General features: G+C 40.5%; 1 long non-coding RNA gene across 1 annotated transcript in view; it reads right to left on the reverse strand.

The window, feature by feature from the left end:
• The window catches only part of LOC118150668 (uncharacterized), a 126,442-nt gene that overhangs the window by 103,839 nt on the left and 4,832 nt on the right, over window positions 1-17,771 (reverse strand). Inside the window, exons 2-3 of the long non-coding RNA XR_013531520.1 lie at window positions 15,528-15,610; window positions 3,296-3,363 (exon numbers count right to left, since the gene is read on the reverse strand). This is a non-coding gene — a long non-coding RNA (uncharacterized LOC118150668). The remainder of the gene's footprint in view (window positions 1-3,295; window positions 3,364-15,527; window positions 15,611-17,771) is intronic.

The raw sequence follows: 17,771 nt of genomic DNA on the forward strand, positions 1-17,771 counted from the left end.
CCAGTCTTCAGATGCAACTTGAGCTCATTATGATCGATGTGAATCTGCATGTTAAAAGGAGACTAGTTGCTGTGGGCAGTAATGCAGGGAGCTTCATGAAATTGCCTTTGCAAAAATTATATCAGTGAGAACAGTATTAACAGTAAGCTGAGCTAACCCACCCCAGATTTTACCTTTCCCTTAATTATTCCTGGGCTTTTGGGCCAAGCTAACTCTTTGAGAGACATTTATAATTTAAATGATAAAAAGCATCCCGTAAAACTCGATAGTTTTTGTAACATTTATGGGAGGCCATCAGGTTGCAGGGAGGAGAGGGGCCTGAGTCCTGCTAAGATGCAAACAGGAACCATTGCCAGCCATTATTCCAGAGGTTATAAGATATGCAACTTCCCCAATTACTCCCGCAAATAACATCACTACTGTAGAACCTAAGATTGGCCTTTTGAGATATCTTTTCAGGTTTTTTGTGTATCTGACACCCATGGCTCCATCTGGACCCTCCAACATTGCTCCTGTGGCTCTACCCAGAAGCAATTCAGCACACAGAACAGCTGCAACTGGTTATGATTTCATCTCCACCCCAACCAACCAGCTGCAAGCCTAGCCACCCCAATCTCTTCCCCCAAAGATGCCTTTGAGAAACCCCTAACCTGTGAGTTTTGGAGAATGATTTGAGTACTAACTCCATCTCCCAGGCGGCATGGCATGGCCAGCCTGTCTATTAAACTCTTTCTTTACTACAATATCATGGTCTTTCTTTGTGTAGGGGGCAGGAAGAACCCCTTGAACCATTACATCCTAAGAAAACATTAAGAGGATCATGGCTAACCACCATCTTCTCTCTGCAGCCCCTCCTCATCTATGAATAGACCTATGACCATTTCTGCTTTGGCCTCCTTTTGAAACTGCCTTTGCAAACACCATGACAGTGAGAGAAGTCTAGCATGGCTGACTCCATCTTGCTTCTAGCCTCACAATCTGGCTATTCTTGCTTATTCCTGGGCATAAGCCAAGCTAACCATGGGAGGAATTTAGTTTACAGTTTAACTCTGAAGCAAGCATGATAATAGTCCTTCCCAGGCCCCTCTTTGTTCAGGAACTAAAACTGCCTTTGTAAAACTAATGAAGGGCCAAAAGATTAGGATTATAGGAGGGGCCTGAATTCTGCTGAGATGTAAGTGTAGTTAAATGATAACCAGCCATTGTTCCCTAACTTGCTTTCTATTTTATTATTTTTTTAAAGAGACAGGGTCTCACTATATTGCTGAGACTGGCCTTGAACTCCTGAGCTCAAGAGATCCTCCCACCTCAGTCTCCCAAAGTGCTGGGATTACAGATGTGAGCCACCATGGCCAGCCTCCCAGCTTGCTTTTCTACAATCTCTTAGTATTCAGGAGTCATGTGACAGATATTACAAGATTTGTGACTTCCCCAATTGCTCCTGTAAATAACATCATTATTGTAGAACCTAAGATTGATCTTTTGAGATGGCTTTCAGATTTTTGTATTCTGGCAACCAACTGACTCCACCCCAACCCATGACTCATGACTCAACTGGTCTTGTGGTCCCCACCCAGAGGCTTACTCAGTACACGAGGATTGTTTTCCTCACCCCTACAATTTCATTCCTAACCAATCAGCATCCCCAATCCCTAGCCCCCTGGCTGCCAAACTATCCTTGAAAAACCTGACCCTCTAAGCTTTTGGGGAAGCTGATTTGAGTACTAAACTTTTGTCCTTCCACTTGACTGGCCCTATGATTATGAAACTCTTTCTCTACTGCAATATCACTCTCTCAGTGAATTGGTTTTATCTGTGCAGCAGGCCAGAAGAACCCATCAAGTGATTGTACTTCCCTTCCTTCCCAGTAGAAGAGGGATTCCTCATCCAGTCCAGGGGCCCCCAAGAAGCTTCCCTCTTTTTGTAAATCAGCTTTATTGTAGTATAATTTATGTACAGTAAATGGTATCCATTTAAAGTATACAATTCATTGAGTTTTGACACCCACAAAACCACTGCCATGATCAAGACACAATATTTCCATCACCTCCAAAAGATTCCTTGTGCCTTTTTGCTGTTCATTCCTTTCTCTCTGCTTCTAACCTTAGGCAACCACTGTTCTCCTTTCTGTCACTATAAATGAGTTTGAATTTTCTAGAATTTCATGTAAGTGTACTTATGTAGTACATACTCTTTTGTGTCTGGCTTTTTTACTCAGCATAATGATTTTAAGAGTCATCCATTTTGTGGGTAGCAGCGGTGGATTGTGCCTTTTTATTACTGAGTTGTATTTCATTGTATGGATACACCAGTGTTTGTTCAGGCATTTTCATGATGGTTGAGTTGCTTCCAGTTTGTGGCTATTGTTTCTCCTCTATCTTTAATTGCTTTCTCTCTTCTGCCTCTACTACTTAATATAGAGATATGCTCAAGTCTCTTTCATGAAAAAAAATACTCTCTTGACCCAGCAACTTTAGGTACTCAGTCTCAGGTTAGTTTGGGATTTTCTGGTGTATTCTGGGGATTTCTAGGCATAAAATCTGAATAAACCAAGCAGGTAAATTCAAGTGGTCTATTGCAGTCATGGGACAAGATAATCTTTTCATATACAGTTTATCCAATCTGGACATTTCTCAGGGCTGACCCACAGTCTCTGGAAGTGGCTGCCTCAAACTGGAATCCCCTGGGTTATTTTTCTTCCTCTTTCTGGACCAAATAACTATTCTGTGTCCCAGTTTATCTCCTGGAAATCAGTCAGGATCTTTACTTATAACTATTTAAAGTTATAACTAAATTAAAATTAGTGAACCAGGTAAAAATCAAAGAATATCATCATGGATGGTTTGTTAGTCCATTCTCATACTGCTATAAAATAGTAGTGGAGACTAAATAAATTATACAGAAAAGAGGTTTAATTGACTCACAGTTCCACACAGCTGGGGAGGCCTCAGGAAACTTACAGTCATGGTGGAAGGTGAAAGAGAAGCAAGTATCTCTTCACAAGGCAGCAGAAGAGACAAAAAAGTCAGGAAAAACTGCCATTTATAAAACCATCATATCTCCTGAGAACTCACTCACTATCATAAGAACAGCATGGGGGAAAATGCCCCCATGATCCCGTCATTTACCAGGTCCCTCCCTCGACATGTGGGAATTATTGGGATTACAGTTCGAGATGAAATTTGGGTGTGGACACAGCCAAACCATATCATTCCATCCCTGGAACCTCTCAAATCTCATGTTCTCACATTTCAAAACACAATCAGGCCTTCCCAACAGTCCCCCAAAGTCTTACCTCGTGCCACCATTAATCCAAAAGTCCAAGTCCAAAGTGTCTTCTGAGATAATGCAAGTCTCTTCCTCCTAGGAGCATGTAAAATACAAAAGTAAGTTAGTTACTTCCTAGATACAATGGGGGTACAGGTATTGGATAAATGCTCCCATTCCAAATGGGAGAAATTGGCCAAAACAAAGGGGCTACAGGCCCCATGCAAGTCTAAAACCCAGTGGGGCAGTCAAATCTTAGAGCTCCAAAATGATGTCCTTTGACTCCATGATGATGATGGTGATGATGATCACGAATCAAGGAGTCTTCCTCTTTGTTGTGTCTCTGTGGTAGAATAAAGACCCCCCAAAATGACCATGTCTTAATCCCTGAAACTTGTGAAGATGTTACTTTACATGAGAAATGGAACTTTGCAGATTTGGTTAAGGTTTTTGTTCCCTGAGGTGGGAACATTATCCTGAATTACCTTGGTGTGGGCCTGATACATCACAAGGGTCCTTATAAGAAAGAAGTGGGGATTGAATGATGTTATGCTTTGCAGATGGAGGAAGGGGCCACAAACCAAGGAATGCCAGTGGCCTTTAGAAAATAAAGTGGGCAAGGAAATGGGATTCTCCCCTAGAGCCTCCAGAAGGAAGCAAGCCTGCTGACACCTTTTTTTTAGCCTAGTGAAAGCCATTTCAGGTTTGACCTCCAGAAATGTAAGATAACAAACATATTCTGTTGGAAGCCACTAAGTGTGTGGTAATTTGTTATGGCAACAAGAGGAAACTAAGGCAAAGCCATTGTAATTGGCTAGGATTCCAACTTCTGAAGCCTTTGTCACTGCTATTATGAGTTCCCAGAGGAGATACAAAGAGAGGACATTCTAAGCAAGTCAACAATGCTTTTTACTAACTACAACCATGGTCCCATGTTTGTAGGTGGACACTGTGGCTTTTGGTGAGCTTTGGTGAGCCCTGGATGGCCCTTTAGGGGCTGAACAACCTTGAAAACAAGAGTACAAAGCAATCTATGGAAAGCTGTCCTTTCAAGGGCCCTGCTTTGCCTATAGCTTTGACTTTTCACTTTTATTTGCTGAGAAGTAGGTCATTCTTGGAGACACTTGAGAGGCAAATGGTGTTCGACTGCACGTCCCCAAAGTCAAGCCTTAGAGTAATTTAATATATATTGCTGTAGCTTTACTCTGAATAGTATTCTCGAGTAGAAAGTCTTTTCGGACCCTAGATTACCACTGATACATGTTAACCCTTGTGTTGGCAACATTTACTTAGATATAATTTATGGATGGATCATGAATGCTCTCCAGAGAAAATGCTAAAAACAAACAGGATTGTATTGGTTTCCATATACTTAATTCTTACTGACCTAGTCAATATGGGTTGAATATAGACCTATGATATATGATTTCAAGTATATTTTTTGATATCTTTCAAGACCCATGTGCCAAATACAAACATTTAGAAAAAGTAGCATGTGATATGTAGAGTAGCACATTTTTAGTATGCAGCAAGCTGACAGCCACACTAGCATGGTCATTTATTGCTTGTTGAATTTACTCAGATCATCTTTGAGTCCAATGCCATGCACACAGTAGGTTCTTCATCAGTAGTTGTTCAACTCACAAATAATTTTTAAAAATATATATGGCTCCATTATATTTTGGGTTTATGGATGGGAAAACTGCAAAATAAGCATAAATATCTGAATTTCCAGGCACTCTGCAGTAGATCAGAAAGTCCGTGTCTATTTGATCAGTCCAGGGGATAAGTGTAAGATGTATCAATTCACCAGTGACACTCCAGATGGCTCTCCTTCCCACTTCATCATGTCACATCAATATGGTAGCCTGTCAGTTGTTTGACACATCCACAGTTGATATTGTATAGTCTTCAGCTCTAGTAATTTAAATTATTGTACTTTATTTTGAGTATCCAGAATTGTCTTCTGAATTAAGTCAACAAACACAAGCATACACACACACACACACACACACACAAAGAAATGAGTTTACAATGTAGTTGGAAAATTAAAACATAGGCAGAAAATATTACAAAATAAAATATGATGTCATGTGAGTAAAACAGATAATGTAGCTACAAAATAAAGATAATATTTTTTAAAGGTCAAATTACAATGATCGGGTTTGGCCACAAACCTTTCAAAAATACATATCTAGCTTTAATTCATATGCCATACAATTCACTTATTAAGAGTTGTAATTCAATGATTTTTAGTGTATTTACAGGGTTGTGCAACCATCACCACAATCAGTGTTCAAATAGTACATCAACCTTAAAAGAAACCTTGTACTCATTAGCAGTTGCTCCCGTTTTATCTTGACCCCTCACTCTCACCCTAGTCCATTACAAATCTACTTTCAAGTTCTATAGATTTTCCTGTTCTGGACATTTCATAGTAATAGGATAATATGACATGTAGGGATTTGTGTCTGACATCTTTTCCTTAGCATAATGTTTTCAAGGTCCATCCATATTATATGATATATCAAAACTTCATTCCATTTTTTGTACTAATAATATCACATTGTATAAATAGACCACATTTTATTTATCCATTCATCAGTCGTCAGACATTTGGGCTGTTTTTACCTTTTGACTATTGTGAATAATCCGATCAATATTTGTATACAGGTTTTTGTGCAGACATATATTTTCATTTTACTTTAGTGTATATCTAGGAGTGGATTGCTGGGTCATATGGTAATTCTATGTTTAACCTTTTGAGGAACTGCCAGATTGTTTTTCCAAAGCATCTGTATTATTTTACATTCCAACTAGCAGCATAGGAGTGTTTCAATTTCTCCACATCCTTGCCAACATTTGCTAGTGTCAGTCTTTTTATGATAGCCACCCTAGTATAAGTGAAGTGGTATCTCAGTATGGTTGGTCATGATCCTTTTGATAGATCCAGGGGTGCAGGAAAAGGATTTTATGGAGAAAAAGATTAAGAACAAAGGTATAGAGGTAGGAATTCCCTGCCTGCCCCCAGCATGTTAATTTCGTCTGTTGAAGGCAAGTCACTTTGGTTTACACAGAAAATCTGTGTAGGGAAATAGTGGAGGATGAGACTAGAAAAGTCCCTCAAAGGAAAAACTTTATATATACAAGTGGAGGGTGCTACAGGCTGGGTTACTATGTGCAGGAAGCAGTAGAGACCTTGAAGGGTGTCTTTTAATGAAAATCTTGCTTTAGAAAAATTATTTGGATGTACAGAACTTTGAGGTCAGGTAGAGAGGGACAGATGCTGGATGCATCACATGTGGATCAGCAATGGGATTGGGGTACTGGTTTTGCGTAAGGGATGACAAATGGAAACCAAGGAAACCCTTGGAGTTCTAGCTAGGACTCTGGGAGAATTCTGGTATCCTAAGACAAATAAAGAGGAACAGCTGTTTTGTGGGGTGGATAAAAGCAATTTTCATATTAGAAACTTCAAGTCTGAGGCTGCTTTTGACAGCAGGAGGCTTGGTTGGAAGAGAGGTTGATTGCTTGCTTTTACTAAGGTCCATGAGATTGAGAATAGTTTTTACACTGTCACGTGGTTGGGGAAAAAAATCTAAAGAATATATTGTGACAAGTGAAAATTACATGAAATTGACATTTCAGTGTTCATAAAGTTCATTGGAAAACAGCCATGCCCATTCATTGACATATGGTCTTTGGCTGATTTCATGCTGCAATAGAGTTGAGTGGTTGCAACAGGCTGCATGGCCTGTGAAGCCTGACATATCTACTATCTGGCCCTTTACAGAGAGAGTTTGTTAGCCCCTGGATTAGAGACAAATTTAGGAGGTATGGGCTCCCAATTGTGATTCTTAAAGCTGAAAGAGTGAAAGGGATCCAAATCAACAGCATATAGGAAAAAGGAGCCAGGGCAAGTCCTTGGGGCTGCTTATGTTTGGGGACCAGAGAGAGGTAAAAGAATCAGTGAAGATAGTAAATAAGTTGAAATAAACCTCAATTTAATTAAACATGTCAACTCCCAGACTATTTTACTGCTTAGTACTTAAAATGCATTCCCAAGAGGAAGATTAATTAATATAGCTGCAACATGGGATAGCTATCCAGCTGGAAGCAGGACTGGCCCCTAACAAGGTTTGTTTTTGGCAAATTCCTACCTCCAGTCTTCTCTTCTCCCACAATAGTGTGAAGCATCCCATTCCTGCCTTATTCCTGAAAGGCCTGGCTTCCAGACATTTGTCTCAGAAAGAGGTATGAGACAGAACGTTCCGCTAGGTAAATTGTTGATAAAAGCTCAAGTGCAATTCCTGATCAAGGATTTGGACTTGAATAAGGGGACTCTCAAGACACTGAGGAATGACTCTCAATTCTGGAAAATGTAGGCACTATCAAAGGGACAGAGAGTTGCGTGAGAATATGGTGGAGGAAGATTCTTGGACTGTCCCTCCAATCAGGCCAGTTTTATGTGCCACGTATGTAGGGATTAAACCCACCCCCTTGTCCAGTGATCTTGGATAAGTCACTTAAACGTTGTCTTTTGGTAACTCATCTGGAATTAGGGAATAAATTCTAAGTAACTTTTAAATAAGAAGCACAAAAGCATTTGAGTCTTCAGATTTGCTTAATTAATCATTGCAGACTGGCTGTGTCAGTAACAATGATGTTTAGAGGAAAAGGTGAAATTGGTTTCTTTTTCTTTTCTTGGATTTAGTGCCAGGAGTAGGGAACAGGAAGCCATTCCCAGAAGTTGCCTTCCCCTCCCACCCCTGAGTACGTGGCAGAGCCAACAGATGTGGCTGAATGCCCAGGCCCAGGGCCACGAGCACGAACCTATGCCCCGGAAAGCAGGAAACCCATTGTCTTCATGCACTCTGCTCTTTGGGAACAAACACCAGCGGCTCTTGCAGGGGGCCTTTGTGGGCCCAAATTCAATGGAGTGCCTGCTGTCTCTAACCACTGCACCACCTTTCATTTGTCTGAACGTGGACAAAAAAAACACACACACTCCAAGTGCTTTTACCATTTCTCACTCAAAACAACACAGAAAACGTCAGTGACCAAATGTGGTGGGGGGCTTCCCTACACACCAAGGAGCAGATACCAGCTGGGTGTCCTCTAATTCTCTTCTGACATTCTCTGCCCAGAGAGTGTCAGATCCCACAGGTTGAGAGCTCACTCCCCAAGACTGCCGCCACTCCCACTTTTGATACCAATTAAAAGCTGCAGGCTGTTTTTCCTGTGCTTCTGACTGACTGGCTGTAATTGGGTTGATCACAATCTCCCTTTCTTGGGTTCACTTAATTTGCTGGAGTGGCTCACAGAATTCAGAAAAAGACTTTACTTATGTTTACTCATGTATTATTAAAGAATTACAAAGGATACAGATGAAGAGAAGTGTAGGGTGAAGTATGAGAGAAGGGGTGCAGAGCTTTGATACCCTCCCTGGGCACCAGCCGCCAGGAACCTCCATGTGGTCAACTATCTGGAAGCTCTCTGAATCCTGTCTTTTTTGGGTTTTTCTAGAGACTTTATTACATAGGCATGATTTATCAAACCATTGGCCATTGGTGACACACTCAACATCTCCTTTCCCCTCCCTGGGTGTTGGAAGTGGGACCAAAAGTTAGTCTTTCTGGATGAGAAACCCCATCCTGAAGCTGCCCAGGGGCTGCGTGCTATCAATCAATTCATTTGGGTACAAAAAGACAACACGTTGGAGTTTCTAAGGATTTTAGGATTTGTATGCCAGGAAACAGGGTCAAAGACCAAATACATATCACAATATCACAATTTGTTTTTTGTTTCTACTTGGGATCAGCCTTATTTTTAATACACAGATGCTCTCCTACACAGGAACCGTTTACTTATTAGGGACCTTTGGGGGGGGGATCCTTTTCAGATCCCCCTATTGCCATGGAACTGTAGCTGGAACATCCGCTTTACTTCCTACTGACTGACTTCTGACATTTCTCAGTCCCCAAATATCTCACCTCCCAACAGCGTGATTTTTTTTTCTTCACTCAATTTGTTTGTAATGCCGTTTGTCAGATTTTCACATATCAATATCCTTCTTAATAATGAGAACCTTTCATGCATTCACATCCTAATAGAGATCCACTCATTCAGATTGCTTTCCACTTGGCTGAAACAACCATAGAGAGAAAAGGAAGCTCCTCTTGCAGGAAACAGAAGATGAGATGATTCCAGAACATGAAATATTGGTAATGGCTCATCAGGATGGGGTGCCAGTGGGAGTGACAGGAAAGCCTGGGAGCCCTAGAAAACCTGATAATCCCAAAAGAAAGGCAAAAGAATGTGGCAAAGGAGCATAGGAAACGAGCTTGTAGACCCAAACCTGCACTGCGCTATCTATAAGAGTAGTTCTGCAATGACGCCATGCAGAGGAAACTCCTTTTGTCCACTTCTTCACCTGCTCCTCTTCTTCCTCCCTGTTTTTTCTTCTTTTCCTTCTGCCTCAGTAGAGTGAATCAAAGTGGGGTGCTTTGAAATGTACTTTAGCCTGCAAGTCCTATAGATCAGTGTTCACAGTTTGAACAAGTTACTCTATCACTCTGAATCCTAGTTTGTACATCTACAAAGCAGGGGATCTACCCTGCAGGGATGCTGTGAGAATTAAGTGGAATAATACATGCAAAGGCATCTGCATAAGGTAGTTTTTTTCTTCTCTGAAAGCACTGACTGGAAGCCACTCAGGAAGTACCAACTGGTGCCAGTTCTCCCATGAAGTACGTGTGTGACACTGTGTATTTATATGCATACACCCCTACCCACTTAGCTTAGCTTATCCAATAAACTAGCAGAAGTATAGAGGAACAACATTAGCAGACTTTGCTTGGGGGAAATCAGACCTTGGATTCCCCTGCCCCCCACCCCAACCTCACCAAATTAGTATATTCTCAGGTTCCATCCAAGTGTACACCCATGGCAAATCCACTGTTCACTGGTAGTTAATGGAAATAATGCCTCAATGCCCATCCAATACGGGGCCACCAAAACCTTCATAATACAATCTGGTTGCTGACCTGGAAATGATCTCAGCAAGCGTCAGGTCCACTAAGCATCAAACCCTCCCCCTTCCTTCCATATATAGGAAAATGGAGGCCCAGAGAATTTAAGTGCTTACAGAAGGTAATCGTTGAGAAAAAACTAGGACTAGAACTCAAGGCACCTTGACTCACAACCCAAATTATCTTTCTACCAGTCCTGGCTGAGTTCATGAATGTAAAAAGAGACTTTGTTTAAAAAAAATTAAATATATATTACACCTTGCAAGATGTTAACCACCATTACTTATTGTTCTCATTATAAATTACCCATCCTTCTAGATGCTTCTGCAGGGATCTTGACATATCATTTCTGATCCTGCCCTATGAAACAATCTCTCAATGACTCAAGGAAGCTCTAGAGGCTACATCTGGAGGGATATAAGGGGGAAACTGAGCAAAGAGGAGGCAGTGGAACATAATTTTGCAGGCAGAAATTGAAAAAATATATATATTTAGTGCAAACTCTTCCAGTTTTGTGTGATTTTGTTTGTTTTAAACTAAGGAAATACACCACATTCTTGATTGCAAACAATTTTTTAACAGAATAAGAAGCCATGAATTTCCATGAGCCACCCTGCCTAACAAAGCCAGAAGACCCCCTGGGTTAAAGGTTGCAAGTTAAAGATTACAGGTCAAAACATTTTAAAAGCAGCAACAATGCAAACTTTATGTAACAAATGACAAAGATACATAACTATATAATAATAAAGAAACAGCTATATAAAAAGAGCTAGGTAGATGATGGATAAATGGATGGGAAGGAAGGAAGGAAAGATGGAAAGAGGGAAGGAAGAAAGGAAAGAAGGTAAGGAGGAAATAGGCCTAAATGCTGTAGTTGATCTCTGGTGGCAGGCAATTTTAATTTTCTAACTTTTGCTTCTCTACGTTTTACAAATTCTCGTATTTTCTTAACAACAAGAGTAACAGCCACCCTAATCATCCATGTTATTTGCTAAAAGAGTTGACAATGACAAACACCAACCTCTTGAAATTTCCAATTCTCCTTTCCAGTAAATCTGCTTTCACTTGGACTCCTCCGCATTCCTCATCCACATCAGGGATTCAAGAAATTTCACTCAATTGAAGTTCAGATCACATCTAAGATTGATCTTTCCACATTTAAATCTTTCCCTGATCCCTTCAGTGACTTTACCTCGCTTGAGAGAAAATGACAACCGACGCACTGTTTTCATTTTCCCTTTCATTCAGCCACAGTGCTTCCAGTTCACCCATGTGAAATCATCTTTGCAATTAAAGCAGTCACTCAGTGTCCCCAGGTTAACTTCAGGACCCTGATTGAAGAATCTGAAACCACTTGATAAACTAATTTGAATTGCAAACAGCTACCAACACAAATCCAGACGTTTTCTTTTAGCTCTGAGAAACTAGCTGTTTTGATGTGTTAACCATTTAGCTAGTAAGATAACTTAGTTCATCCTTCTATCTATGAATTATGTAACAAAATTCCTTTTAGTACTCTTAAGGCTAAAATACTGTATATGATATATATCTCAGCTACTACAAACTTCATGAAATAATAAAAATAAGCCTTGACTCCAAAGAATGCGAAAACAGGAAAATAAAGGTTTTAGTGATATTGGGATCTAGTTTATTTTTAAATCCAGATCAAAGAAGGCTACTTATACCGGGAAAAATGTGTTAGCCAGCATGTTCAGGAAAATTCATTTTAGGGTCTTGGAAACATTTAGGTGGGATTGTAGGAATCTCTGAGAAGTATGAACTGTATTTTTTAAAACTTCTCTAGAGTTTGTGTTTCATTTTGTTTGGTTTCAGACCCTGAAACACCAGCTATTTTAAATTTTTAAACATGTCTTTTTTCTCTCTGATATGTGCTAGGAACTGTGCTATTACAGGGAAATTAACATTGAGTAACACTTGGCATAGTGACTGGCACACTGTAGAGAGAAAATACATGTTCAATTAATGAATCACAGAATTCTGATATGATTCATGTAAAACTGAAAGTGTTCCCTAACTGTATTCAGGAGTAAGATTTTAAGATTTATGTACCAGGTTCCCGGAGGCCTAATGAGCCACATACATTCCTTGTAGAGGGTATTCTAACTACAGCCTTTGCTCAGCTGTGTGTTAGTGAACACGTGTCTGTGAGAAGAGCTCTTAATATCATAATGACAATAGAAACCGTAATATTATCTGACATTTATCAAATACTAACTTCTTGCAAGATGTTTCCCACTTATTATTTCACTTCATCCTCACGTCAGTATTTTTGTTGTTGTTACAGATGAGGAAACTGTGGAACAGGTAGGTTAAGTGACTACCCAGCACCCAGAGCTAGCAAGTATTGAGGGCAAGGACCAAGATCAGGATTCAGATTTCACAGCCAGGCTTCTAAGCTACTTTGTCTCTGTTGTGTTTTTCTTATAACAATGCTAGGGAGCTTGATTTGAAAGGCAAATGTCCGGTGAGTCCCACATGTCTGCAGTACCCTGTTTTTTCCTATCATACGTTGCTCTCAATTGTTTAACTACATGTAAATGTCTGCTTTATCCACTAGACAAGGCAGAGCAGGGCTTGTGTCTGTCGCATCTTCCCTACGTGCCACCCACCCCTACCACTGGACCTGACACATTGAAGATTCTCAATGTATATTTACAGAACTGAATTAGTTTAAAAATCCATTAAATGAGAATAACAATAACATGTGCTATTGTACTGTCTGTCTCATTGGGTTGTGAGCACCAGGGAGAATAAATCCATAATCCATATAGGAACATTTATTGAGGATGGTCTCTGTGCCAATTATCATGTGGCCTGCTTTACACATTAGCCTTAATTTAGACTTTTCTGAGTATACAATTTAGATGATAAATCATGAAATCAGTGTCATGTGGAAAAGAACCCAGAGTCTCAAGCAGCCTGGGGACTGGTTGGCCATAAAGGTGGCCATTACAGTAATGCAAGGGACAGAAGATATGACCTAAGGAAGAACATGGAAAGAAGTGGGCTCGTTCAAGTGAAAATTCTGGAAGAATTTGGTGAATCCATTGAAAATGGGAGGAAGAAAGTATCTAACTTTACTTCAAGGTCTCTAGGGGGACACCTGGGTTAATGGTAGGACATTTTCCTGAGAAGATTAGTAATAGGGTGGGAGGAGGGAGTTTGGGAATGCTGGGTACAGGGTGGCAGATGAGGAGCTTGGGAGATGTGTCTCTAGGAGTGGTTATCCATTGAAGAGGTAGAATGCCCAGAGAGCTGGGGATTAAGGGCCACATAAGCTATAGATTTAAAATTCTCCATCGCCAAACAGCACGTATGTCAGAAAGTAAAAGGGCATGTCTATTAAATCTTAGGATTTCCTTTGAGTTTTTTTTTTTTTTTTTTTTTAAAGATGGGGTTTCACCATGAAGGCCAGGCTGATCTTGAACTCCTGACCTCAGGTGATCCACCCACCTCAGCCTCCCAAAGTGCTAGGATTACAGGCGTGAGCCACCGCGCCTGGCCCTCCTTTGAGGTTTTTTGTTTGTTTTTTTGAGACAGTCTCACTTTGTCACCCAGGCTGGAGTGCAGCGGTACAATCTCAGCTCACTGAAACCTCCACCTCCTGGGTTCAAGTGATTCTCCCGTGTCAGCCTCTCGAGTACTTGGGATTACAGGTGCATGCCACCATGCCTGGCTAATGTTTTGTACTTTTAATATAGAGACAGGGTTTTGCCATGTTGGCCAGGCTGGTCTCAAACCCCTGATCTCAGGTGATCTGCCTGCCTCACCTCACAAAGTGCTGGGATTACAGGCGAGAGCCACTGCTCCCAGCCCCTTTGAGTTTTAACTCTCAATGACTCTAGGTAGGAAGCCAAACTAGATGCTAGAAGTCAGTGTACTTTTACCAATTTTTGTTCAATATAAGCTGCTTTCCGTCCACTCACAAGCCACGCAAAAGCTTGGCTTTGCCTGGCAAATTTATGCAACTCTTGAAAACATCCATTCTCCCAGATTTAAATAAAATGGCTCTCCCTGAGGGAAGGTAGAGTTTTAACATCCTGAGGCTTGCCTGTTGGCTACTGTGTGTCCCTAGCAGGAGAAAGCCCCTTTGTTGCTGGGTTATGCTAGCTTGTAATTTGGACTTAAATTTAAAATTACAGGGTAGGTTGCAGCTGCAGCCTGGGGCTTTGTGCAAAGTCTGGCCCTTTCCTCCATGACATCATCGTCCTTCTAATTACAGACAGCTTCACTTTTACTTAAGACAAGTGACAAAACAGAACAATGGGCACTGGCTCAGTGAGGCCTTAGTGTGAAGAAATCAACAGCTAGCCTTGGGTGGACTTCCTTATCCCACTGGAAACTCACAGGAAAGAAAAGCTTTCCTTCTAGTTTAAAGGCAAAAAGTAGTTTTTGACCCTCTGTGTGTATCATGTACATTCTGGCTTCCACCGGGGCAGAAACTTCCCTGAACTTTGGAAGAGCAGGCAGCGGCTTTTCATTATGAAGAATACATCCCTGATGAAGGTGATAATGTTTCCGGCAGAGCCTGTTCTGAACGTCCTTCTGCACTGAACTTGTGAAACCTTCCACTTCCTGCTCTCAGAGGAAGTCTGCCCTCTGAAATGCTCTTATATTTCTCCTTTCTTTACCCAAACTTTCAATTGACTGTGGAGACTTTCCAGAGTTTACAGTCTGATCTCCACCTATCCCGCCCTCTCAGCTACCTAGAATGAGAATGGGGGGAAAACCCACTAATTTCCGTGGTTTTCATATGAATTGTTAAAGCATACTTCCAAACAGAATAATGAGAGTTAGTTTAGGAAATATTTGCTTCTCCATTCTGACTTGAAAATCTATTATTCACCCACAAGGATTTAAAATTATATCAATAGGAAAGAGGAGGAGATGTTTGAGATTAAATAAACACTTCGGTATTTTGTATTAGGCAACTGGACTCAGGTTAAGGTTTTTGGGAAGAGAGCAATTCGATTTTACAGTTTAGTCATAACAATATTGAAAATCTAAGTTAATTCTTCTAAAGTTTAGCATAGACATGACTATCTCTGAGGATTTCTTTCTTTATACTTTTGTGTCAGATCCTCTGAATCCCTGATCCCATATGCAGTAGTTTTAAAACATAGTTGTATGTTAGTCTGTTCTCACATTGCTATAAGAAACTACCTGAGACTGGGTAATTTATGAAGAAAAGAGGTTTAATTGACTCACCATTCCACAGGCTGTATAGGACGCGTGGCTGGGAAGGCCTCAGGAAACTTACAATCATGGCGGAAGGTGAAGGCTTCACGTGTCTGAAGGAGGAGGAAGAGAGTGAAGGGGAAAGCGCTACACACTTTTAAACAACCATATCTTGTAAGAACTCAGTCACTATCATGAGAGCAACAAGGGGGAAGTCTGATCCCATGATCCAATCACCTCCCACAAGGCTCTCCCTCCAACACTGAGGATTACAATTTGACATGAGATTTGGGTGGGGACATGGAGCCAATCCATATTAGGCTGCAAATTATGTGACAGTTTTTCCATCAAAAATGGTGTCTTTGTCCTGCCCTCTTGAATCAGGTGGGCTTGTGACAGCTTTAAACAATAGAGGAGGCAGAAGTGATGCTATGTGCATTCTGAGGCTAGGTTACAAAAAGCTCTGAAGCTCTGTCTTGTTAATTGGGAACATTTCCTCTGAGAGACCTAAACCACCATGAAAGAAGTCCAATCACCCTGAGATCACCATGTTGGAAAAACACACATATGACATATGCAAATGTTCCAGTAGACAGTCCTACCTGAGCCTGCCCTTTCAGCTATGGTGACCCAGGTGTCATACATGTGGATGAAGAATCCATCACAGAAATAGATTCTCTGACTCCAGCTATTCTAGCCTCCAGCCATTTGAGTTACTCCTAGTCATTTGAATTATTCCAGCTGAGACCCAAAATATCATGGAGGAAAAAGGAGCCATCCTTGTTCTGCTGTTTTTGGACTCCTGACCACATAATATTTTTTTCATGCCCCTACTTATTGGGATATATAACCAACATTTCACATTTTTCTTCATTCTTTTATACTTTTTATTTGCTTATTTATTCTCTTGTTTTGGTAAGACATTTCCATCAGTGTTTTTTCTGAGAAAGAATATATGAGAGGTAAAATTTTATATACTTTTCTGTCTGCTAATGTTATTATTTTAACCACTCATTTAGTTGACCCTTTGGCTGGATATAAAATTATTTGAATATTTTAAGACATTGTTCCTTTGACTTCTAGCATCTTATGTCTCTATTAAGAAGCACAAGTAATCTGATTTCCAATCTTTGGATGTTATTTTCCCAAACCCACACCTCCTACAGGAAGCTTTTGTGCATTAAAAAAAAAAAAAATTCTGGTGGTATGAAATTCCACAATGCCTTGATGTCACACAGATCTTATCTATCTATCTACTATTTATTTATGCTAGGCTCTCAGTGAGTTTAAATCTGGAGACCGTTCTGTTTTAGAATATATTCATATATTATTTTATGAGTTTCTTCTTCTGCTTTCCCCATTTCCTATTTCTAGAAATGTGATCATGAGTCCCTGCAGCTTTAACCCTCCAGGCTCAAGCAATCCTCCCATCACAGCCACAGCCTCCCAAATAGCTGGGACTACTGGTATGTACCACCATGCCCATTCTTTCTTTCTTTTTTCTTTTTGTAGCGTTGTGGTGTCACCATGTTGCCCAGGCTGGTCTCGAACTGTTGGGCTCAAGTGATCCTCCTACCTTGGCCTCCCGAAGTGCTAGGATTACAGGTGTGAGCCACTGTGCCCAGCTTAGACAGATTTTTCTTATCCTTTCCCTCACATTTTCCATCCATTTGGATTTTGGATTTTATTCTCCTGTGGATCATTTAGTTTTACAATTTCATGGGAACCAGATAATGGCAGTGGTTTTCCAATGGTAATGAGGTTGTTAAATAGAGCAGTATGGCTGGGGGGATCACCTTTATCATCTAGAATCGTCTAGGCGAGATTGACTTTATCGCCTAGAATTCTCACTGAATTTTTGCCTTTGGGCTAAAGAGAATTTTTCTGTTTCTTTTAACATGTTATCCTAGTCTTGTTTCATGTATAAAATACTGTCCATACTTATGGTTCTGTGAAAATTCATTTTAATTTCTTTAAACTTTTTATTCCTCCTCATTTATCTCTATCTCCTTCAGCTTCCTTTACTTGTGTGTGTTTTGTTTTTCGTCTCTCATGTTGCAGGCTCTTCTTGGTTGTATGTTCATATTTAAGATTAAAGCACAGAAAATAAAATTCAAACCTTTGTGAGCAGAGGTAGAACTTGATGATAGTTGCCTTTCATCGTGGGGTGTGGGGTGATTTTTGTTGAGTTAGATTTAATGTTGGCGGATCTCTAGACATGGATGTTTATAGAGTTTTTCTGTGAGACATTGGGTTTCTCCAGTTATCACTCTA

Source organism: Callithrix jacchus, chromosome X (assembly GCF_049354715.1).
Source record: "Callithrix jacchus isolate 240 chromosome X, calJac240_pri, whole genome shotgun sequence".
NCBI classification, from domain to species: domain Eukaryota; kingdom Metazoa; phylum Chordata; class Mammalia; order Primates; family Cebidae; genus Callithrix; species Callithrix jacchus.